The 26,068-nt window shown below is 40.7% G+C and overlaps 1 protein-coding gene across 2 annotated transcripts in view; it reads left to right on the top strand.

The window, feature by feature from the left end:
• Positions 1-26,068, top strand: part of pdzk1 (PDZ domain containing 1) — an 83,840-nt gene that overhangs the window by 28,459 nt on the left and 29,313 nt on the right. The window contains exon 1 of one of the 2 annotated variants that reach the window (XM_072578068.1): positions 20,280-20,403. The exons of the other annotated variant lie outside the window; for it this stretch is intronic. The gene's annotated coding sequence lies outside the window, so the exon portion shown is untranslated. Of the gene's footprint in view, positions 1-20,279; positions 20,404-26,068 lie in introns of those variants that run through there. 2 annotated transcript variants of the gene reach the window in all.

Raw genomic sequence — 26,068 nt, 5'->3', positions numbered from 1 at the left:
AAGGATAAAACAGTTAAGCACAATGTGAAGTATGAGAATTCCTGGAAATAATTAGCTGTGTATTATTGAAGAACAAAGCATAAAAGTTATGGCAAATTTGGAATAAAGCCAGAAAGGCCTGGAAATATTCTGGCAACATCTATGGAGAGAGGAACAGGTATAATGTTTCAGGCCAATGAACCTTTATCAAAATCTGGAAGAAATTGAAGTGTTAATATTTATTTATCAGAGGCACAGAAAGGGGAGGGGTACATTTTGGTTGGGAGGCAGGGAAAGAATTGCTAAAGTGGAGACTAGGAGTGAATAAATTATAAAAGTATATGTTATCTCTATCTAACAATGATACAAGAGTGACACGATATCTTAAGTCGCCTGAACAATAGTACAGCTGATTAAGATATCAGGTTAGCTCTCAGCAGTTATCTGTGCAGGAGTGTTTAGCATGAGGAACCTGCCAGCTGGCAGTTTTACTCAGGTGCAATTGCTGGTGGCCTGATTTGACCTCAGAATCGCTGACTAATGCACAAGGAATTGTTGATGTCTCTTCTTCACTGAAACGCCACGGTGTTTGCAGACTGACAACGATATCAACCAGCAGTTTTATTGAGCCTCTTGCACAATAGCATATCCTGACGGACCTCATTGGAGTGTTAGCAAACCGAGTTCGATTTGGAGCTGCTCAAGGAGCTATTATTGATAGGTAGCTAAAAGCCTCAACAATGAGGTTTGGGTTAAGGAGCATCTTAAAGTAGGACAGAGAGAGACAGAGAGATTTAGCGAGGGACCTCTGGAGCCTAGGGCCCAAGGATGTGACCATCAACGATGAAGCAATTCAAATCTGGGATTTTCACATTGGAGGAATACACAAGGTGATGAGGTTGGTGGAGATCATGGAGGTTGGAAAGGGTTGAGGCCATGGAGGGATTTGAAAACAAGGATGAGAATTTTAAATTTTAGATGGTGCTTCTGTGGGGGCCAGTGTAGGTCAGTGAGCACTGGGGTGACAGAAAAATTGTGAGTTAGGGCACAGACTGTGGAGTTTTGGATGGCCCTAGGCTTAGGAAGGATAGTATATTGGGAAACCAGTCAGGAGAGCATTGGAATAGTGAAGTCCATATAAGTAAAGGTATGAGTAAAGGTTTTAAGCTAGAGATGAACTGAGACAGAAGCAGAGCTGAGTGATTTTACAGAGATAGATACATGAAGTCTGAGCAATAGCATAGGTATACATCAGTATACACGAAATTTCATCTTGGGGTGCAAATGTGACAGGGACAAGAAATCTGATTCAACATCTCAGATAGTGGACACATATGGGTGAGAAAGCTGAAACTCTTTCCAATATTTAAATTGAAGAATTTCACCTCATCCAATACCTTAGATGGACAGGCAGATCATTTAGAGATTGAGCAGTTAGATGAGGTAGCAGTGTACTGAGTGGAAACTGGTCACTGTGAAATCCACTTAGTCATAGCTTGTAACACAGACTCTGAAAGGTCTATAATTAGAAGGAAAGTCACAATTTATAGCCAATAAAATGTTAGCACGTAATGTAACTCAAAAAAAACCACACTTGGTTATTGTGGGTGAAACTCGAGTTCCCCAAACGTAACCTATTTGTCATATTTTCCAATAATAAAATCTTGTCTGAAAAGCTTTTGATCAATAATGTGGTCAGTGTTTACATTTGCAATTAGAGTCGCCTGCATCTTCACAATTTCAAGCTTACAGCACGATAGGTTTGAATGTAAGGGGTTCCCTCAAACTTGGAAAAGTAAATGGCAGAAATAGGCCATTCGGTCCAATTAGTCAATGCTGGCCTTTATGCTCCACACAAAACCCTCTCAACTCCTGTGCATCTCACCCCAAATATTTTATTCTTTTCTCCATCATTTATTTATCCCCAGCATGTTCTTAAATACATCTATGCTACCAAATGTGGTGGTGTGTCCCAAATTCTCACCACTCTCAAAATGAAGATGTTTCTCCCGAATTCCCCTTTGAATTTATTTGTCTTTATCTTATATATTACCGTATTAATATATTATTTTTATTTATAACCCCTAGATTTGATCTCCTCCCCAAGAGGACTTTTTTTTCTCTACATCTAACCAAACAACTTAGTTTTGAAGATCTCTATGAGGTCACTCTTTATTAGTCTGAAAGACTGCAATGTGAGACCTGGGACCACCCAAACTCAGCATAAAATTCCATAGCGTTCTGACATCAGTGTACGATTTAACGTGTTATAGGCCTGATTTTGGCTGTATAAATCAACTCTGCCAATTTCACTGTTGCACTGAAGTGTTAAGTACAATGGCTTAGACATTGATCAGCATTCATGTTTGATTTACAACCCTAGAGATTCCTGCCTGTCGTATTATTAAGGACTATTGTGCCTTCAAAAAGGGGTTAGGCCCTTTATAAATCACTGAATAGCTGCTTCAAGCTCCCCTTCTACAAAAAAATGTTAATGGCTGATAGCACAGAGTCGGTAATCTCTTGGCAGCCAAATCGGTGTTTGTTAAAGGGGTGCGGGAGACTGACTCTCAAAATGTTCAGCTTTTAGTTCTTTCACTTAATGAACTTTGGAGCCAAAATGAAAATGAAAGAAAATTCAAGCTCAATATGAAACTGTGTTTGGAGGAATACTCCATGTTTTGGAATTTATTTTATAGCCTGGGCTGGAGTTTGAGTTGACTGAACTTTGTGGACCGTCTGAGATCTCTGTGCCCCACCAATTCTGGCTGCTTGTGCATTCCTTATTTTAGCACTAAATGCCTTCAGCTGTCTGAGCCCTAACTCTGGAATTAATTCCCCATATCTGGAATTCTGTGTTGAGTTCTGGTAGTTCTATTATAGGAAAGATATTATTAAGCTGGAGAAGGTTCAGAAGAGATTTACCAGGATGTTGCCAGATATGGAAGGTTTGAGTTAGAAAGAGAGGCTGAATAAGCTGGGACTTCTTTCACTGGATGTAAGAGGTTGAGAGGCAACCTCATAGACGTTTATAAAATAATAATAGATAGAGTTAATGGTAGTTTACTTTTCTCCAGGATGTGGGATTTCAAGACAAGGGTGCACATTTTTAAGATGAGAGGAGAGAGATTTAAAGAAGACAATGGGCAAATTTTTATACACAGGGGGTGTTTCGCATGTGAAATGATCTCCCTGATGTAGTGCTGGATGTGGGTACAATTACAGTGTTTAAAAGACATTTGGATAAATACATGAATAGGAAAGGTTTGGAGGGATATGGGCTAGGAGCAGGCAGGTGGGACTAGTTTAGTTTGGGATTATGTTTGATGTGGACTGGCTGCACTGTAGGGTCTGTGTCCATGTTGTATGACTATATGACTCACTGACTCTATGACATTGCTCTCCTTCTTTAAAACCTACACCTTAGACAAGGCTTTTGGTCACCTGTCTGGATATCTCTTCGTGTTTGGTGACAAAATGTAATTTGTAATGCTCTTGCAAACCCAGTTAAAAATGCTAAGTATACTCAAGTTGTTTTTGATCTGATGGTTGACACCAAATTCTACCCTGATACCAAATTCCTACATCACATCAGCAATAAAACTTCATCAGTTTTCCATTGGCTTTAAGTGCTTTGAGATGTCTGGTGATCGTGCAAAATGTTATATGCAAGTCTTTCCTTCTTTCTTTTTCTTTCGTGACAATGTCTCTGTGATTTTTCTCATTTTTAGAAACCACAAAACTCAAGCTGCAAATCGCTAATAATAGCAAAGCATTTGAGTGAAAATTAATGTGACCTAATGGAACCACGACTATAGGGGCACTCGGTTCTATTATATGCAGGAAGCCTTTGGAGCAAAGGCATAAAAAGCATTTTTATTAAGCACAACTAACACTCAACTCTTCCTCTTTGCAAAACTATGGAGAGATAGGGGCTGTGGTTTAATTTAAAAGGAGCCTTAAGCTATGGGCTGCACTTCGAAATAACTTGCTCATTCTTCAAAGCTCTGAGCTACTATATTTTCTGTTAATTGTTTTTGGCTGTTAATTCACATTGCAACAGACAATCTGAGATTGACAGAACTTGTAAGGCAGAGGTAGGAAAGGCACATAATTGGAGTTAAGGTAAAGTTTTGCCAGGGTTTACTAATGGAATTCTGGACCAACTACATAATGGCACATTGTTACTAAGTTTGCTAAAGGAAATGCATCTATCAACCTTGAACATTATAATCATCTTTGAACGTCTCTTTCTTTCTTATTTGTCTACGTCCATAACCTATCTTTAATTTTAACTGTGTCTCCGCACATCACATTTTGTTGCATATACACATAGGAAAAGAAAGAGGTCATTTTTCTCTTGAGCTATTCCAGCCATTCAGTGAGATCATGGCTGATATGTGACCTTACTCCCTTTATCCATCTTTGCCCTTATGCCTTAAGATCTTCGAATAACAGAAGTCGATCAAACTCAAATCTAAATTAATAAGTGATCTACCATCAACTGCCATTTGCAGAAAGGCATTCCAAAGTTCAACCACCTTTTGTATTTTGTAATCTCACTTTTGAAAGTTCTGGCTCTACTTTTTTGACTATAGCCCCCAGTCTTAGACTGAACAAGTATTGAAATTGTTTTTCTCTTTATGTCCCACCGGCTGCGCTAATACCTCAAAAACTGTCAAGGGCATAGAGTCATGGAGACGTACAGCATGGAAACAGACCCTTCGGTCCAACCCGTCCATGCCGACCAGATATCCCAACCCAATCTAGACCCACCTGCCAGCACCCAGCCCGTATCCCTCCAAACCCTTCCTATTCATATACCATCCAAATGCCTTTTAAATGTTGCAATTGTATCAGCCTCCACCACTTCCTCTGGCAGCTCATTCCATACACATACCACCCTCTTTGTGAAAAGGTTGCCCCTTAGGTCTCTTTTATATCTTTCCCCTCTCACCCTAAACCTATACCCTCTAGTTCTGGACTCCCTGACCCTAGGGAAAAGACTTTGCCTATTTATCCTATCCATGCCCCTCATAATTGTGTAAACCTCTATAAGGTAACCCCTCAGCCTCCGATGCTCCAGGGAAAACAGCTCCCTATAGCTCAAATTCTCCAACCCTGGCAACATCCTTGGAAATCTTTTCTGAACCTTTTCAAGTTTCACAACATCTTTCCAATAGGAAGGAGACCAGAATTGCATGCAATATTCCAACAGTGGCCTAACCAATGTCCTGTACAGCCGCATCATGACCTCCCAAACCCTGTACTCAATACTCTGACCAATAAAGGAAAGCATACCAAACACCTTCTTCACTATCCTATCTTCCTGCGACTCCAATTTCAAGGAGTTATGAACCCGCACTCCAAGGTCTCTTTGTTCAACGACACTCCCTTGGACCTTACCATTAAGTGTATAAGTCCTGCTAAGATTTGCTTTCCCAAAATGCAGCACCTCGCATTTACCTAAATTAAACTCCATCTGCCACTTCTTAGCCCATTGGCTCATCTGGTCAAGATCCTGTGGTAATCTGAGGTAACCCTTTTCGCTGTCCACTACATCTCCAATTTTGGTGTCATCAGCAAAATTACGAAATGTACCTCTTATGCTCGCATCCAAATCATTTATATAAATGACAAAAATTAGAGGACCCAGCACCAATCCTTGAGTCACTCCACTGATCACAGGCCTCCAGTCTGAAAAAAAACCCTCCACCACCATCCTCTGTCTTCTACCTTTGAGCCAGTTCTGTATCCAAATTGCTAGTTCTCCCTGCATCCCGTGAGATCTAACCTTGCTAATCAGTCTCCCATGGGGAACCTTGTCGAACACCTTACTGAAGTCCATATAGATCACATCTACCGCTCCGCCCTCATCAATCCTCTTTGTTACTTCCTCAAAAAACTCAATCAACTCTGTGAGACATGATTTTCCATGCACAAAGCCATGTTGACTATCGCTAATCAGTTCTTGCCTTTCCAAATACATGTACATCCTGTCCCTTAGGATTTCCTCCAACAACTTGCCCACCACTGAGGTCAGGCTCACTGGTCTATAGTTCCCTGGCTTGTCCTTACCACCCTTCTTAAACAGTGGCACCACTTTAGCCAACCTCCAGTCTTCTGGCACCTCACCTGTAACTATCCATGATACAAATATCTCAGCAAGGGGCCCAGCAATCACTTCTCTAGTTTCCTACAGAGTTCTCGGGTACACCTAATCAGGTCCTGGGGATTTATCCACCTTTATCCACATTTTAAAGACATCCAGCACTTCTTCGTCCATAATATGGACATTTTGCAAGATGTCACCATCTATTTCCCTATAGTCTATACCTTCCATATCCTTTTCCACAGTAAATACTGATGCAAAATACTCATTGAGTATCTCCCCCATTTTCTGCGACTCCACACTAAGGCCGCCTTGCTGATTTTTGAGGGCCCTATTCTCTCCCAAGTTACCCTTTTGTCCTTAATGTTTTGTAAAAACTCTTTGGATTGTCCTTAATTCTATTTGCCAAAGCTGTCTCATGTCCCCGTTTTGCCCTCCTGATTTCCCTCTTAAGTATACTACTACTTTCTTCATACTCTTCTAAGGATTCACTCGATCTATCCTGTCTATACCTGACATATGCTTCCTTCTTTTTCTTAACTAAACCCTCAATTTCTTTAGTCATTCAGCATTCCCTATACCTACCAGCTTTCCCTTTCACTCGGACAGGAATATACTTTCCCTGGATTCTCGTTATCTCATTTCTGAAGGCTTCCCATTTTTCAGCTGTCCCTTTACCTGCGAACATCTGCCCCCAATCAGCTTTCGAAAGTTCTTGCCTAATACCGTCAAAATTGGCCTTTTTCCAATTTAGAATTTCAACTTTTAGATCTGGTCTATCCTTTTCCATCATTATTTTAAATCTAAAAGAATTATGGTCACTGGCCCCAAAGTGCTCCCCCACTGACACCACAGTCATCTGCCCTGCCTTATTTCCCAAGAGTAGGTCAGGTTTTGCACCTCCTCTGGTAGGTACATCCACATACTGAATCAGAAAATTGTCTTGTACACACTTAACAAATTCCTCTCCATCTAAACCCTTAACACTATGGCAGTCCCAGTCGATGTTTGGAAAGTTAAAATCCCCTACCATAACCACCCTGTAATTCTTACAGATAGCTGAGAACTCCTTACAAATTTGTTTTTCAATTTCCCTCTGACTATTAGGGGGTCTATAATACAATCCCAATAAGGTTATTATCCCTTTCTTATTTCTCAGTTCCACCCAAGTAACTTCCCTGGATGTATTTCCAGGAATTAGATTACTTACAGTGTGGAAACAGACCCTTCGGCCCAACAAGTCCACACTGACCCTCCAAATAGCAACCCACCCACACCCATTCCCCTACATTTACTCCTACACCTAACACTATGGGCAATTTGGAGTGGCCAATTCACCTAACCTGCACATCTTTGGACTGTGGGAGGAAACCGGAGCACCCAGAGGAAACCCGCGCAGACACGGGGAGAACGTGCAAACTCCACACAGACAGTTGCCAGAGGCGGGCATTGAACCTGGGTCTCTGGCTCTGTGGGGCAGCTAACCACTGTGCCACCGTGCCGCCCACAGAATATCCTCCCTCAGCACAGCTGTAATGCTATTCTTTATCAAAAATGCCACTCCCCCTCCTCTCTTGCCTCCCTTTCTGTCCTTCCTGTAGCATTTGTATCCTGGAACATTAAGCTGCCAGTCCTGCCCATCCCTGAGCCATGTTTCTGTAATGGCTATGATATCCCAGTCCCATGTTCCTAACCATGCCCTGAGTTAATCTGCCTTCCCTGTTAGGCCCCTTGCATTGAAATAAATGCAATTTAATTTATTAGTCCTACCTTGTCCCTGCCTGCCTTGATTGTTTGACTCACTTCTGTTCTCAACTGTACCAGTCTCGATTGATCTCTTTCCTCACTATCTCCCTGGGTCCCACCCCCCTGCCCCCCACCTCACTAGTTTAAATCCTCCCAAGCAGTTTTAGCAAATCTCCCTGCCAGTATATTAGTCCCCTTCCAATTTAAGTGCAATCCGTCCTTCTTGTACAGGTCACGTCTACCCCAAAAGAGATTCCAATAATCCAAAATTGTGAATCCTTCCCCCATACACCAGCTCCTCAGCCATACATTCATCTGCTCTATCCTCCTATTCTTGCCCTCACTAGCTTGTAGCACTGGGAGTAATCCAGATATTACTACTCTCGAGGACCTCCTTTTTAAATTTCTGCCTAGCTCGCTGTAATCTCCCTTCAGAATCTCAACCTTTTCATTGGTTCCAATGTGGACAATAACCTCTTGCTGGCCCCTCTCCCCCTTGAGAACATTCTGCAACCTCTCTGAAACATCCTTGATCCTGGCACCAGGGAAGCAATACACCATTCTGCTTTTTCGCAGCTGACCACAGAAACATCTGTCTATACCTTGAACTAGAGAATCCCCTAACATAATTGATCTCTTGGAACCTGACATACTTCTCGTTGCATTAGAGTCAGTCTCCATACCAGAAACTTGTCTGTTCGTTCTACGATCCCCTGGGAATCCATCACCCTATACATTTTCCAAAATAGCATACCTGATTGAAATGGGTATATCCACAAAAGACTCCTGCACTAGCTTCCTACCTCTCTTACCTTTCATGGAGTTAACCCATCTATGTGACTGTATCTGAGACTTTCCCCCCTTCTTATAACTGCCATCTATCACATACTGTTGCTGTTGCAAATCCCTCATTGCTTCTCACTGTCTCTCCAACCGATCCATTCGATCTAATAACATTCGCAGCCAGCAGCATTTATGGCAGATATAATCCGCAGTAACCCTTAAACTCTCTTTAAACTCCCACATCACTCTATTAAAGGCCATTTTTGCTCCTTCACAATCTAGAGAAAATAACACCATCTTACTCCTCTACAAACACTGCCCCAGGTTAAATTAATAGTTATATTTTAAGTTTAATCAAGAGACATATCTCCAAAAACATAATCAAGAAAGAACCCACTGTACTCACTACTGCAGATTCTCTGTAGGCCACACTTAAAACAATGATTAACTTATCTGATCCTGTGCTGTGAACTTAGCCCAACAGTTCCTCCAAGATCAGTTGTGAATTTCACTGCTTGTTAGTTTTCCCAGATGCACTCCGATGTCCAGCGATACACGAATTCAAACAGCAAAAGCAGTAACTGTGCAGGTTCTCTCTCTCTTTCTCCTGCAATGACCTCACCATGTACTTCCTTTGTCTGCTCTTTTCCCTTTTAAAACTGCTGTTGTTTTGACTTTTTTTTCCAAAGTTCCAAAACAATGCAACAGCATATAAAACAGTAATTGCTGCTCTGGAATTTGAGGAAATCACCTCCAACACCTGAAATACCTCAAAAAAAGGAGCAGCTGTTACAGCCAGAAATATTTCCCGTCCTGCGAATAAAATCCTAGTTTGTGAGATATATTTTAATAATCTAAAGCTTGGAATCCAGAATTCCTTCCAGTAAACGTACAATTCACTCCGTCCAAGATCAATATGTCCTTCCTGAAGTTCAAAGTCCAGAACAAAGGTTACTCCTTTGTCGTCTAACCAAGGCCTTGCACAGTGATAGCATGATTTCTATCCTCATGTACCTGAGCCCTCTAGAATGCATTCCTTACAGAGTTAAAGCAATTTTATAAAGCTGGCAATTTCAGAGCTGCTGTTCCTCCCAAACCACAAAACTCCTTAACCACTATTTTAACACAATTGTACTTTATTCACCTAAATTGTGAGCAGTAAATAAATAATGTCTGTAAAACAAGCAAAGTTGTGAGGCTAACAGAGAGTACAGCAGTGAGAAAATAGCAAAAGATCCAAATATGCAAATATAACTCACCTGATAGCCATTAATGTACTGGTTAACTAGGGCCAATGCTAAGAGTCTTAAGTATGTGAATAGTTTAACCATAAATATTGGTGCATTTTATTACACGCAATCTTAATTATTTGTGCTGACAATGTTCAGCAAGTAGCTCTCTCCCATCTTATGCAGAACAACATTGGGTCAAAACCCACGCCAAAGATTTGAACACAGATTCCGGACAAACATTCCCAATGCAGTACTGAGATGGTATTGTAGTTTCAGAGGGTCAGTTTTGAGGAAGCGCTGCACTGTCAGACAGTTATTTTTGATGAGTGCTGCAGTGTTGGAGGGTCAGTTTGGAGGGAGTGTTACACTTTTGGAGGGTCAGTACTGAGGAAACGCTGTCCTGTCAGAGTCAGTACTGATTGAGTGCTGCACAATTGGAGAAACAATACTGTAAAAATGCCACACTGTCAGAGAGACAATAACAAAGGATCACCACACTGTCAGAGAGACAATACTGATGAAATGCCACACTGTCGGAGATACAATGCTAAAGGAACGCCACACTGTCGGAGGTGTCATGTTTTAGCTAAGCTATTAAACCTAATACTTTCCCACTCTTTTTAGGTAAATACAAAAGGTCAAATGGCAATGTTCATAGTGTGCATAGTAAATTAGAAAAGTCATGAAAGCCACAGAGGGCCACTCTCTCAGTGAAGAGAAAGAGAGAGACACTGTTGGTGGGTATAATCTGAGGATCACCACAGCACAGAAACCAGCCATTTCGAAAGTGATTTGCATGACACAAGTCTCCCCAATTCTTTCTCACCTCATTTTGTAAGAGCATGCTTCTATCCTTTTTTCAATTTAACCTATTTTTCGCATCCACTTGTTCAGAGATATTATTACACACCTCTGGGATAGGTGGACCTGAACCTGGGCCTCCTGGCTCATGGGTAGGGACACTACCATTGTACCACAACTTTACCTTTCATGTATCAATGTCATTCCCTATGTTATAGCAAGTTCCACATTCTCATCACAGTCTTGGTGAAGAAATCTTTCTTGAATTTCTTATCGAGCTTTTTAGTGACACCCTTTTAATTATATCCCTCAGTTCTCCTTCACAAGTGGAAACATTTAATCTACTTGTACCCTATCAAAGCTCTCCATTACTTCAAGAAGGTCACCCCTCAACCTGTTCATTTCAAGAGCCTGTGCCAACTCAGGTATAATCTCTCAATTCTGATATAATTCTTATCAATCTTCTTAGCTGCTGTATCATTTTAAACTCTTTGAAGTAAAACCAGAGCTTGCTCAGAAATTCAATGTGAAACAGGAATTTTCTTTCTTAAAGTGATATCTAATGTTAGTAAAGATCATTGGAGAGACAGTTCACTGATAATTATGCAAATGTCATTGCAGCAATAATTATAACAAAACATTCAATATTTTACTATTCAACAGCCACCAGAACATTCAAGCATTACAACTTGCAATGACCACATGTAACACAAATTAAATTAGATTTAATCAGTACAAAACTTTCAATCAGTCTGCAGAAACCTGAACTCTTCACTTTTTAACTGAGTTTCTTTTATGATGCTGAGTTCTTACCTTGCATTTGCACCATCCGTAACGATAACCACACCGTATAAATGCATCTGATGTTTCCACGCTCATGCATATTGATCACCCTGCTTAATCTAAACAAAGAAAACAGTTTACAGTTAATATTCTGTTCTAATGAGCACGGCTTGGGGTATTAAATGACACTTGACATCTAAACCAATTGAGTTTTAGTGTCCATTGAAGATATAAATTGTGTTACCTTCGAATGAACATTAATAGCACACTGCTTTTGTTGAATTGAACTGTTAAATCTGACGGCTGCAAAAACTTAGCAGACAGAGACACTTTCTCGCACATTGCCATGGCAACCAAATAGTTTCCATTCACCTTGATCTCCTAGCATATGAGACCCTAAGACGGTTGCTGCTTCTGGTCCATACACCACTAACTTGGAACAGCACATCATCTATCACTGAAGGTCCAGACAATGTGGCTTGTAAACGGTGGGTGGAAAAACCTCACAATCTTGTCAGAAGGAAAGAAATCTGGGCACAGTATGACTTCTCATTGGCTTCCTGGTAGCTCAAAATAGCATTTGTGAGAAAAAGGGCTACACAGTCGTCAAGGATATACTTTCAAGGGGCAGAGAATTACAGAATCATAGAGGCCCGGAGGAGGCCATTCAGCCCATTGTATATGGAGAACAGTCCCTGGACCCAAAACATTAACTCTCCACAGATACTGCCAGACCTGCTAAGTTTCTCCAGCAGCCACTGTTTTTGTTTCTGAAATTAATTTAATTGTGTTTCTCATTTGATATGACAGTAATTGCAACTAAAACACTTTTGACTGGGCGGAAAATTAAGTCTCCTGCTTCTAACATTACAGTGACTGATTCCCAAAAGTGCAACATCGGCTGTAAACCAATTTAAGGCATTTGGTGCTTTTGAAAGACATTGTATAAATTCAAACCTCCTTTTCTTTCTTCTCATTTCAATCCTAGATGAAACAGCTCTGATTTTTCAATTACATTTGCTTGTTCTGGATACTGTCATCGGGGAAACAAGTTAACTGTATGTGCACCATTGAACCTCTATTATTTTCACACTTTAATTAAATCACTCCTCAACATTATAAACATAAGAGAACACACGTCAATTTTATTTAACCTGTCTTCATAATTTAAATCCTTTAACCCTGGAATCTTTCTGGTCAAACCATGCTGTGCCCTCCACTCATATCCTTTCTGGGGTACAGGACCAGGACTGAAAGCAATGCTGTAAGTGGAGTCTAGTCAAGACAATGTACATCTGGGTCTTTATGTGAAGCCATGGTGTCTGCCTAAGCCATAGACTCAGCAAGAGAGAGCTTAGGTGAATATTATATAATTAAGTGGTATCTTGGAGGGTCTTAAAAACGAGAAAGGAATTATCAAAATGGTTACAGGGATGAGGCACTTTAGAAGCTGTGATTTGTTCTTTTCAGAGAAAAATGGTTGAGTGGGGATTTGATAGATGTACTCAAAATCATGAGGCCTCTGGATGGAACAGATATGCAAAAGCCATTCCTACTGGAGAGGTCAAACTTTTGAGTATAGGAGTTGGAATTTTATGTTGAGGTTGCACAAGACATTGGTGAGGCCTCTTCTGCAATACAGCGTCTAGTTCTGGTCGCCCTGTTATAAGTAGGGTATTATTAAGCTGGAAACGTTTACCAGGACGTTGCTGGGAATGGAGGGTTAGAGTTAAAAGGAGAGGCTGGATAGACTGGGACATTTTTAGCTTGAACATAGGAGATTGTGGCATGACCTCATAGAGGTTTATAAAACAATGAGGGATGTAGATAAGGTGAATGGCAGGTATCTTTTTGCTAAAGTGGGGGATTTCAAAGACACAGTTTTTAGATGAGAGGAGAAAGAATTTAAAAAAGACTTGAGGGACAATTTTTTTTACACAGAGAGCGGTTTGTGTGTGGAAGAAACTTCTAGAGGAAGTGGTAGATATGGTACTGTTACAACATTTAAAAGATATTTAGGTAAGTACACGAATAAGAACTAGTTGGAGGGATTTGGTCCAAGTGCGATTAGTTTAGTTTGGGAATATGTTCACCATGGGCTGGTTGGACAGAAGGGTCTGTTTTTGTGCTGCTTGACTCTACGACTCATAACCAGAGGACACAGATTTCGAGTGAATAACAAAAGAAGCAACCATGCCTAGAGGAAAAATATTTCTTATGTAGCAATTGATTAGGAACTGAAAAGCACTGTCTGAAAGTGGAGTCTGATTCAATCATGGCTTTCAAACACAAACTCGATAACTTATCCAAAGAGAAAAAAATATTGGAAGGTATGGGAAAGAGCAGGGAGAGGAGGGGGACTTGTTTCTTGAGAAAGAGCCTGCACAGGCACAAGTGGCTGAATGGCCTACTCCCTTTAACCATCTTCTACAAGCATAAGAAGCTAAAATCGGAGGTTTTAGGCAGCCAGGGTCAATGTAGGCCAAATAGAAAATCATTATAGCAACAACCTGCATTCACCTAGCACACTTTCAATGAAGTGAACTACTCAATGTGCTTTATAGAACTAAAAAAAATGACACTAAGGTACAGAAAACTTTTTAAAAAGTAACTAAAGGCATGCTCACAGATGTGTGTTTGAAGGAATGTCTTGAAGAAACAGAGAGAGAAGGCAAGATTTGGGGAGGGAATTCAGAGCTTAGAACCCACAGAGGAGGTGACATGCCCAATAAAAGTAGTAGTTAAAATCAGGTGTCACAGGTGGAGTTTAATCCAGAGAAGTGTGAGGTGATGCATTTTGAGGGGTCAAATGTGAGAGGAAAGTATACAGTAAATGGCAAGACACTTAGGAGCACTGATATACAGAGAGATAATAGACAATAGACAATAGACAATAGATGCAGGAGTAGGCCATTCTGCCCTTCGAGCCTGCACCGCCATTCAATATGATCATGGCTGATCATTCCTAATCAGTATCCTGTTCCAGCCTTATCTCCATACCCCTTGACTCCACTATCTTTAAGAGCTCTATCCAATTCTTTCTTAAAAGAATCCAGAGACTGGGCCTCCACTGCCCTCTGGGGCAGAGCATTCCACACAGCCACCACTCTCTGGGTGAAGTAGTTTCTCCTCATCTCTGTCCTAAATGGTCTACCCCGTATTTTTAAGTTGTGTCCTCTGGTTCGGCACTCCCCCATCAACGGAAATATGTTCCCTCCTGCCAGAGTGTCCAGTCCTTTCATAAGCCTATACGTTTCAATCAGATCCCCTCTCAGTCTTCTAAACTCAAGGGTATACAAGCCCAGTCGCTTCAGTCTTTCCGTGTAAGGCAATCCTGCCATTCCAGGAATTGACCTCGTGAACCTACGCTGCACTCCCTCAATAGCCAGAATGTCTTTCCTCAAATTTGGAGACCAGAACTGTATACAGTACTCCAGGTGTGGTCTCACCAGGGCCCTGTACAGCTGCAGAAGCACCTCTTTGCTTCTATACTCAATTCCTCTTGTTATGAAGGCCAGCATGCTATTAGCCTTCTTCACGACCTGCTGTACCTGCATGCTTGCCTTCATTGATCTTGGGGTGCAAGTCTATAGCTCCCTGAAAGTGGCAACACAAGTGGACAAGGTGGTAAAGAAGGCATATGGCCTGCTTGCCTTCATTGGTTGGGGCACTGAATATAAGAATTTGCAAGTCATATTGCAGCTGGATGAAACTTTAGTTAAGCCAGTTCTGGTCACTACACTATAGGAAGGATGTGGAGGCTTTGGAGAAGGTGCAGAAGAGGTTTACTACTGGATTAGAGAGTATTAGCTATAAGGAGAAGTTGGACAAAATTGACTTGTTTTTGATAGTGTTCAGGGCAACATGATAGAAGGAAATAAAATGATGAGAGAGATGCATAGGGTGGATAATCAGAGTCTTTTTATGCAGAATGGGAATGTCAAATACTTAGGGGCACTGGTTTACGGTTAAAAGGGGCAAGTTTAAAGGAGATGTGTAAGGAAGGTTTTTACACACAGGGTGGTAGGGGCCTGGAATGCACTGCCGGGGAGGTGTTGGAAGCTGAAATGATAGCAATGTCTAAGGGGCATTTAGACAGACACCTGAACAAATAGGGAACAGAGGGATATAGACAAGTACAGGTGGATGGGATTTGTTCAGAATGACATCATGGTCATCACAGACATGGTGGGCTGAAGGGCCTGATCCTGTGCTGTACTGTTCTGTGTTCACAAAAAGCCAGCATTAGAAAGTTGGGCAAAATGGGATTCCAGTGGCCTGGTTTTGAATGAATTGAACTTTATTGAATGCTGGACAATTGTCACAATGAGAACTGTTTTCACTAGACAGTTGAAGGACTTAAGGAGAGAAACGTTGTGGGGAATTTGAGTTGATATATTAATTAATTTCTTGTTATAGAAAATAATACTTTCTAAATACTGGAACTAAATTGTTGCCTTTCTATTTCTGAAGAATCCCAGACAACAGCTCTGTTTCTATCCAATTTATTCCATTTAACTTCTTTATTCTAATTTGCTGCACACTTTTTTTTTGCAAACACAATGCGTTATTTGATTTATATTATTCACTAACTGGGTGTAAATGATTAACAGCATTTATTTTTGGAAACAAAATTGGACTTTATTTAAACTGAAGAGATTCTGAATGAAGTGATATGGAATAAACTCTGGTGGGAGGTCTTTAAAACCTGATATCAATCACTCTGCCTAACTTACACACATGATTTGGAGATGCTGGTGTTGGACTGGGGTGTACAAAGTTAAAAATCACACAACACCAGGTTATAGTCCAACAGGTTTAATTGGAAGCACACTAGCTTTTGGAGCACCGCTCCTTCATCAGGTGATAGTGGAGCCCTCCACAACCACCTGATGAAGGAGTGACGCTCCGAAAGCTAGTGTGCTTCCAATTAAACCTGTTGGACTATAACCTGGTGTTGTGTGATTTTTAACTTACACACAGCACCTTTCTAATTCTGTCTTTAATGCATGGTGGCTCAGTGGTTAGCACTGCTGCCTCACAGTGCCAGAGACCTGAGTTCGATTTCACCCTTGGGCGATATCTATGTGGAATTCACACACTCTTCCTGCGTCTGCGTGGGTTTCCTCCCACAGTCCAAAGATGTGCAGGTTAGGGGGATTGATTGTGCTAAATTGCCCATAGTGTCCAGGGATGTGTGGGCTGGGTGGATCAATCATGGGAAATAGGGTAGGCTGGGTGGGATGATCTTCAGAGGGTTGGTGTGGACTTGATGGGACGAATAACCTGCTCCCATACTGTAAGGATTCTTTAATTCAAGTTGCCATATTGAAAGAGAACTTTGAATACTTCCTAATCTGGCTTTGCTGAAGTTTTTTTTATCAAATCCCTGAAGGAAACAGGCCCTTCAGCCCAACAAATCCATGCTGACCCTCCGAAAAGTAGCCCACCCAGACCAATTCCCCTATATTTACCCCTGACTAATGCATCTAACCTAGGTAATCCTGAAAACTATGGACAATTTAGCATGGCCAATTCACCTATCCTGCATATCTTTGGATTGTGGGAGGAAACTGGAGCACCTGGAGGAAACCCACACAGACACAGGGAGAATGTGCAAACTCCACACAGACAGTCACCCAGGGCTGGAATCGAACCCGGGTACCTGGCGCTGTGAGGCAGCAGTGCTAAGGAGTTATAGGAGTGTTATAACTTTTAAGGTACCAGAGTAGAGCGAAATTTTGCTTTACACATGCAAAAAATAGTTTGGAAATTAAGGAATTTTGTTAAGAAGGCATAAAATATGAAATAATCTGGATGGGTCAACTAGATAGAATTAACTATTAGAGGATTACTGCCCGTCCCAGCCCAGTTGAAGGAAGGTTGTAGAAAATTCTATAAAAGGAGATCAGAAGGCCTCAATAAACTCACTTTGTCATATTGATTAATCAATTCACTGCAAATTTGCTGAAACTTCAGCAACAAAATGTTTAGAAATGTAAATATGGAACTGGATTAGTTGTGGATTCACTGAAGAGGCTTTCCTTATTACAGAGTATGTTATTTGGTTGATATACTGATGTATGTGTCCAGTATTGAGACAATGTATCCTGCAGAACTACATTAGTCAACTGTACATTAGTCCCTCAATTCTGCCTGCCCGATTGTCCAGAATTTCCTCGATACAGATACTCATAAATTGTTGTACTTGCTCAGTACTGATCCTCTGATAGTGCAGTCCTCCCTCAGGACTGATCCTCTGACAGTGCAGCACTCCCTCAGTACTGACCATCTGACAGTGTCGCAATTGCTCAGTACTGCCCCTTTGACAGTGCAGCAATCGTTAAATACTGACCCTCTGACAATGCAGCACTCCCTCACTACTGACCCTCTGACAGTGTAGCAATCCCTCAGCACAGACCCTCTGACAGTGCAGCACTCCCTCACTACTGACCATCTGACAGCGCAGCGCTCCCTAAGTACTGACCCTCTGACAGTGCAGTACTCTCTCAGTACTGACCCTCTGACAGTGCAGCAATCCAACAACACAGACCCTCTGACAACACAGCACTCCCTCAGTACTGACCCTCTGGAAGTGCAGCACTATCTCAGCACTGACCCTTTGGCAGAGCAGCAATCCCTTAGTACTGACCCTCTGATAATGCAGCACTCCCTTAATATTGATCCTCTGGCAGTGCCACACTCCCTCAGTGCTGACCCAAGAAACAAGCTGGTGCTCCTGCTAATTTGTGGAAGATGGTTTTTAATTCCGCCGGCCGAAGGAGATTGTCCAGGATACCCATATTTTTTGATGGTGCCCTGCTCAAAGAGCAGGTGAGCGGTAGAAAGAAAAATGCACCTCCCTCTGCTCAGTATTGCATGCTATTGCAAATATCTGAAATTGCAATTCCCGTGTTTTGGAGGTACAACTTCTAAATTAGGAATTGAAGTTTTAGATGTAAGATTAGTGAAACCATCTGATTGAGAAACCATGTTGAATTAAGTGCATTTAAATGTATCTGGATAGTCACAGTTTCATAGGAGGCCTATAAGCATTTCGGTCAGGGATTTAAATTATTTGTGTAATTTAAAGAAGAATCCAAAAACATTTTGTAAACAATGGGGTTCCTTGACTGAACCAGCAAGTCTACAGAAGAGGGTTATTCAGTCCATCAGACAGACAAATCATTCATGAGGGTGCCAGTTGTAAGGGTTTTTTTGAAAATTAAAAGTAACTAGTTTGTCTTTCAGTTTGGAACATCCCAACATGCCATTTTGATATTCTGTGGGGCTTAGAGATAGTTGTTAGATTATTTTCTGGTGAGTTTGCGCAAAGACGAAGACAATCAACAGTTCAGTCTGTAAACAGAAGCACACAATGCAACTTACCGGGGAAAGAATCCAAAGAGATAAATGTTAGCCAACTTTAACAGGAGAAAATAGAACTTATCATCCACCATGTGGAATGCAAATTGGAGCTTCTGCTGAATTGGGAAGCGAAGTTCATGAGGGAGAAGAAAGATTTGCCTACTAAATGAAGAAATTGATATTTGTCCTCACAGGATACAAGTAATTAGCTTGAAGAAGGCCGAGAGTATATTAAACAGAGAGGGTCTGTGATAGGGTTAGGGGTTGGAAAATGGAACCAAGAGCTACACAGGTGTTTAGAGGCCATTAGGAACCAAGGGTGTTCCTGATTTTTAAAATCTTGAGTATGTATGCAGTGGATGCAAAGTGCAGAGGCCTCAGCTAAGCTGTTTACAATAATGAGGTTACGAAGAAATGCTGGAGGGTCTCTTGGACAAAACCTAATGGAAGAATCCCTACGAAATCTCATACCTTGAAAAATGCTGGAGCACTGAGAAGAAATGAATGTCAATTCTATCGAGCTGTGACGTACTTTTGTTTGAATTTCAAAGGAGAAGTAAATGAATCCACAAGATCACTTAATGTATAACGAAACTCACGTATGGTATCAGCAAGCAAGGGGAACTGTGTTGCCTTAACAAAATAGAGATCCAAATAAGTTGTGTTTGCATTATATGACCTTTATACATGTGGAGTAAAGTTTATTTTTGTTCAATACTATGAAATCTTGCAGCTTGTTTCTGTCAGTCAATCACTGAATGTTTGAATTTTTCTTTAAACATTAACGGTCTCTATGGAGATTGTAACATTGCTCAGATAAATTTGCTAACTATAATAGAATGAGGCAGAAGAGCAAATCAGCAACAGTATTTCTATGTGGATCAGTGCAGGGAGAAGTCTCATGACCTCAACAGAACTACAAATGTGAGACTCCCCTTCAACGTTTCCCCTAACTTCCTTCTTTGCTTCAGCAACAGGAGTTTTTCTCTTCCATCTCTCCCCTACACTATCCTTATCTGCCCATTGGTTATGATGGATTCTTCACTGTCTGTACTTGCATATTCCACGACTCACAACTATTCCCCTCATGTTAATACTTGGTGTCCTTTTCTCTCATCACCTTGTTTACGTGAAATGAAAGATTGAATGCTGTCTCTGAATAAATGCTGTATTCTGAGGCATGCAGTCCTGGGCAACTTTTATGCTGCCTAATATATTCAAAACCCCTTCAGCAGGTTACAGACTAACCCAGTAGAAGAAACTTTGTTAACTTAGTCACTTAGCTGTGACAGTAAACAGTAAAGAGCTTTACAAAGTTGCCAAGTGGGAGCTTTATATTCACATGAATTAGTAGAGGTTTATGATTATTAGAATTTCATAAATAAACATTGCCTCGTTAAAGGTTCATGGAAGCAGTCATGTCAGATAAATATTGGACACTTAGATAAAGGGAATGTATCGACATTCCACAATATGTCGAGTGCCCTGCTGAATTGTTCAACCTTTTAACCAAACCTTGATCAAAGTCCATAGGAATAGATTGCACCTAGAAAAGAGAACATTCATAGATTCACTAGCAACTGAACCAGCCAGAGTTTGGTAAGCACTTTTTCTGAGCAATATTTTGGCCAGAATTAATTTTGGATATTAATATGGCTTGAATTTAACTGTCAGCTGCAAACATTGGTATGTAACTAATGTCTCCGGGTTCTCCTGTGTCTGTTTTAACCATTTATCATATTGATAATCTGTATCTTGAATTTCACTGCTGTTCAAATATTGACTGCAAACATCGAATGTTCAGGATTAATCAAATAAGCAGGTAAATAACTTTTCATTACAAATTATACTCTTTCTGTGAAACTTAAGCAAAACAAAAAACTACAGCCTCTTTGGAATTCTCAGTGAATAGACTTCATATCGCAATGACTTTGCTATAGTAATATCCTATAGTCTTGGTTCAATTTTCCAAACTAATTTAATGCAACACTATTCGTTTAAGTATAATAACTTACTTCTGAAATAGTACCCTGCAAATTGGATGATTAACCAATATAAAATGTTTGTTCATTACTTAAGGTATCCTATGTAGTGATATCGTATTACTTATCTGGGGACAGGCGTAGACATAATGGACCGAATGGCCTCCTTGTGTGTTGTTATAATTTTGTGATTAGGAGATGTTAGCTAAAATATTTTTATATTAACTGTGCTCTTAGTCCTGAGCCAAAGGCAATATCTAAACACAAAGGTTTTCTACATTGTTTTTGCTTACATCAATAATGCTGTTTCCATTAGAGATGACAGTAGTACATTGGAGGGTTGACATATGATCAGGAAACCAGAACGTAGAAGCAATTTGGGTGGAGGTGACACACGATAAAGGGAAGAAGCAACTTGTAGGAGTGATTTACAGACCTCCTAATAGTAAATACACATAAGATGGAATATATAGGAATCAACCATATGAGTTTGTCAGCAATAATCACGGGGAATTTTAACATAGGTATTGACTGGAAAATTGAATGAGCAGACAGCCTTGATGAGAATTTCATGAAGAGTTTTTGGGGTGGTTTCTTTGAGCCAAGCAAACAGCAAGTAATACTCGATCTGGTATTGTGCAATAAGATACGATTACTTAATAACCTTGAAGTAAAGGTCCCTCTAGTTATCAGAGACCATAATATGAATTTTACATTCAGTTTGAGAGAGAGAGACAGGAATGGGTCAAAGACTAATACTTTGGACTCAAATAAGGGTAATTATGTTTGCATGAAAGTCGAGCTAACTAAAGTGAACTGATTAAGAGACAGGTAAATAAAGATGCAGTGGCAGGCTTCAAGGGAATATTTTAAAAGATATAATGTAAATACAGTCCCACCAAGAAAGATTAATTGCAAGTAGTTTGCATTGATCTTCATTATAGAATATACAATTAACTTGCAAGAAGTAGCTATATATCAAGAAATGAAAGGATGGGAAGAACTCAGAAAAATTACAGCTGCCAGGAAAATGGTACTGAGCAAATTATTGGAGATGTGGGTGACAAGTTCCAGGCTCCAGATAGACTTCTTCCTAGGGCCTTGAGATAATTGCTTTGTTAATTTTCCAAAATTCCCTAGACTTGGGTATAGTTCTGTTAGGTTGGAAAAAAGCAAATGTAAGTCCTTCATTCAAAAAAAGTAGAGAAACCGAAACCAGGAAAATATATTGCCATTACTTTAACATCTAGGAAAGATGTTAAGAGCTATAATTTAAGATGTTAGAACAATCAGGCAGAGTCAATCTGGCTTATGAGAGGGAAATCATGTTTAATCAATGTATTGGAGATCTTTGAGGAAGAAACATGTGTTGTGGATAAAAGGGAACTGATTGATGCACCAGACTTAGATTTCCAGTGCAACTCAGAGAGACACAGCTGAAACTGAAGGAAGTCTCTCCCAAATGGGAATTTGCCTGTTTTCAGTGATATTAGTGAAGGCAGGTACAACTGAGTGATGTTGAACTGGTTTGGACTCTACAAGTATCCAAGACCATGACACCATGCTAAGAATTAAACTTAATATTTATTATAGATTGACCTCTTGCTTGGAGAGATGTAAAATCCATTAGTGGACTTGTGAGGGGAAGGTGGGAGTAAAGCTGTTTTCTAGGAAACTGCCCCACATTTATAGCAGCTGTAGGCTTCCACCAGGAGCAGCTATGATCACATGGGTTTCAAAAGCTTGGCAAAGCCTGCCCTCCATTTAGAAATCTCCTTAAAACCAACCACACTTGTTCTAATACATTGTATATGATTCAGGTGTTAAATATTAGTTGGTAGTTACTCCTATGAAGAACCTTGGGACTATTTATAGCCTTTTGATGATGATCAAATGTGAACTGTTGTTGTATTCCACAAAAATGTTGTGGGGCCATCATTGCAGACTACCAGATGATACCGGCAGTGATCCTGAGTCGCGTTTTGTCAAATAAACACATATTCTCTATTGTTATATGATGATCTTCATTTGAAAGACCATTCCTCAATGTCCATGTGACCTCAGTGTGGATTGGTCTTGCTAACCCTCAAAATTGGACTGGAGTCTCCAGGAATTGAAGGATAATCTCTAGATGACTACTGGTAGCCAGAGCACAGAGCAAAATTCCTGGAATGTGTGAAAAAAAACATTGCGCTTTTATTCACCCAAATGTGACCCTTTCCATTTGGCTATTGTTGGAGACAGGAGAAAATGAACAGCTATTTGACTGAGAGCCAAGCATCAACCAATCAGATTACACATGAGTCTGTTCACACTCTGATTGGCTGGTGGAAGGATGTTGTATCAGGTGACCGACTGGCCAATGACAATACTGTGGGGTGGGAAAGAAAAGCATTTTTAATCAACCTATTCAGAGTTGCTATCACACACCTCTGCAGCAGGTGTGCCTTGAACCTAGGCTTCCTGGTCTAGGGGTAGGGACACTACCACTACACCACAAGAGAGCCCCACAACATGAAAGCAGTGATGACATTTTTAAGATTACATTGGCAAACCCCAGTAAGGATTGGGAGTGAATTTTAGCTCACTGGGTCTGGTAGCCATCACATCATGAGTGTAAATAGCATGATCAAATATATTAATTCAATTCACGAGGGTCAAATTAAGCATCTTTCTGCCATGCAGATTTTAGGGTACGATCTGGTTTCCTGAGTGAACAGAGTTTCTGACAAAGTTACAATGATCAAGATGTGGGGCAATTTATCCTTCAACATCCAGTCATGTGTGAGATGCATTCACTACTCGGGATGATAAAACATGATTTGGTGTGTATTGAAATAGAGTATGTATGTTATTACAAAAGTAGCTTGCATTTATACTGCATTTTTAATATATTAAAACATCTTGTCTGCAAAGGAGCAAATATTAAATGAAATTTGATACAGAACCTCATAAAGAGATACTAGGCAGATGATTGATAAATTGATCAAACATGTAAATTATAAGGAGAAGTGAGAGAGAGGGACTGGGAAGTTTAGGGAAGAAATTCCAGAGCTTAGGACCCAAGCAGCTTGTAAACAGAACTGCCCAATTGTTGAAAAGCTCTCATATACAGAAGGCAGAGTTGGAAGAACACAGAGGCCTCAAAGGGTTAGGCACTAGAGCAGGTCACTGGAATGGGGACGGTGAGACTTTGAAGAGATTTTGAAATAGAATGAAAGTTTTAAACATTGAAGCATTTCTGGACCAGGAACCAATGTAGAGGGTGATAGATGAATGGGACTTGCTGTGTCTTAGGATAAGGCAACTTGTGTTTTGAATGAGTTTAAATTTACTCTATTTGTGCTGGAACTGAGCCAGGTTCCAGGCTGCCTGAAGCTGTCCCCAAAGACGGTGTGTGAGATGAACTCTCCTTACTTCCTGCTGTGTATTTAATCAGGCTGCAAGTCCAACCATACACAGACCTTTTACATTGGGTAATCATTGTCGATGCTACCAAGTTAATCATGAACATGACAGAAAGTTTAGCAATGCTGTTACTGCTCTCAGTGCATAACAGAAGTGGGTTGTCAGCAGAATTCCTGTGCACATGCTGCATGTAACCTTAAAGTAGATTAGATTAGATTCCCTACAGTGTGGAAACAGGCCCTTCGGCCCAATCCACATCGACCCTCCAAAGAGTAACCCACCCAGACCCTTTTCCCTCTGACTAATGCACCTAACACTAAGGGCAATTTAGCATGGTCAATTCACCTGATCTGCACATCTCTGGACTGGGGGACGAAACCGGAGCACTCGGAGAAAACCCACACAGACACAGGGAGAATGTGCAAACTCCGCAAAGACAGTCACCCGAGGCTGGAATCAAACCTGGGTCCTTGGTGCTGTGAGGCAGCAGTGCCAACCACTGGGCCACCGTACCACCCCTAAACAGACCTTTGCTCCACATGTTGTGGCATTAATAAATCATGAGAAATATTGCAGCTTAATGTGAAGCCTCAGCTCTTAAAATGTATTTGGCAAATGTTAATTACCTTCTTGGAAAATCCTTTTGCTAGAAACTGCTAGTAATTTTCCAACTTGGAAGGTGGAACTTTCTGCTTAATAGAGGCGGAAAATCCCCAATATAATTTTCACCTCAAACCAGTCGGACAGCAGTATGGAACACTGATTGGTTTATATACAAATAAAGATCCCTCCACTCCTGTTAGCTTAAAATCTGTCACAAGGAAGATGTTAAAAGGTTATACTAAAGAAGTTACAGTGTCGCACTTCAATAAGTTTGAAGCCATCAGGCAAAGTCAACATGTTTTGTGAAAAGGAAATCAAGTTTAACTAATGTTTTGGAGGAGTTAACACATGCTGTAGAAAAAAGGAGTACCAGACATCTCTGGAAGATTTTGATAAGGTGTTACATTAAACGTTTTGCACATAGTAACAGTTCATGGTGTAGAGGATAGCATATTGTCAAAGAAATAACATTGGTTAGCTAAGAGGAAACAAAGAATAGGCATAAATGGGTCTTTTTCAGGTTGGCAAGCTATAACGAGTAGTGTGCCTGAGAGTTTGTACTGGGATCTCAACTGTTTACAACTTATATAAATGATATAGATAAAGAAATGGAAGCTATGGTTGCCAAATTTGTGGATGGCATAAAGATAGATGGGGAAGTATATTGTAAAGAGTACATAAGAAGGTAATAGATGTAGATGGGTTCAGTTAGTGGGCAATTATGTAGCAAATGTAAACATGATTTTGATGGTACAATCAGCCATGATTTTATTGGTTGCTAGCATGGGCTGGGGGACAAAACCCTGCTTCTATGTCCAAAGCTCTGGTTGAATCCATCATTGATTTTGAAATCTCATTGCTGCTCATCCACAGCTACTCACACATCCTGTAAAGATGCTTGTCATCAGAGATCTCCCATCAGAAATCTCCCATCAGAGATCTCCCATCAGAGATCTCCCATCAGAGATCTCCCATCAGAGATCTGCCATCAGAAATCTCCCATCAGAGACGTGCCATCAGAAATTGCCCATCAGGGACCTGCCATCAGAAATCTCCCATCAGGGACCTGCCATCAGAAATCTCCCATCAGGGACCTGCCATCAGAAATCTCCCATCAGGGACCTGCCATCAGAAATCGCCCATCAGGGACCTGCCATCAGAAATCTCCCATCAGGGACCTGCCATCAGAAATCGCCCATCAGAGATTCTAACATCGGAAATCTGACATCTCCTTCAACAGCACCTTCCAAACTTGCAATCTCAAACACTTA

Source organism: Chiloscyllium punctatum, chromosome 9 (genome assembly GCF_047496795.1).
Source record: "Chiloscyllium punctatum isolate Juve2018m chromosome 9, sChiPun1.3, whole genome shotgun sequence".
Lineage (NCBI taxonomy): Eukaryota > Metazoa > Chordata > Chondrichthyes > Orectolobiformes > Hemiscylliidae > Chiloscyllium > Chiloscyllium punctatum.
The sequence above is the reverse complement of the archived record's forward strand: the minus strand, read 5'-3'. Positions and strand labels throughout refer to the sequence as shown.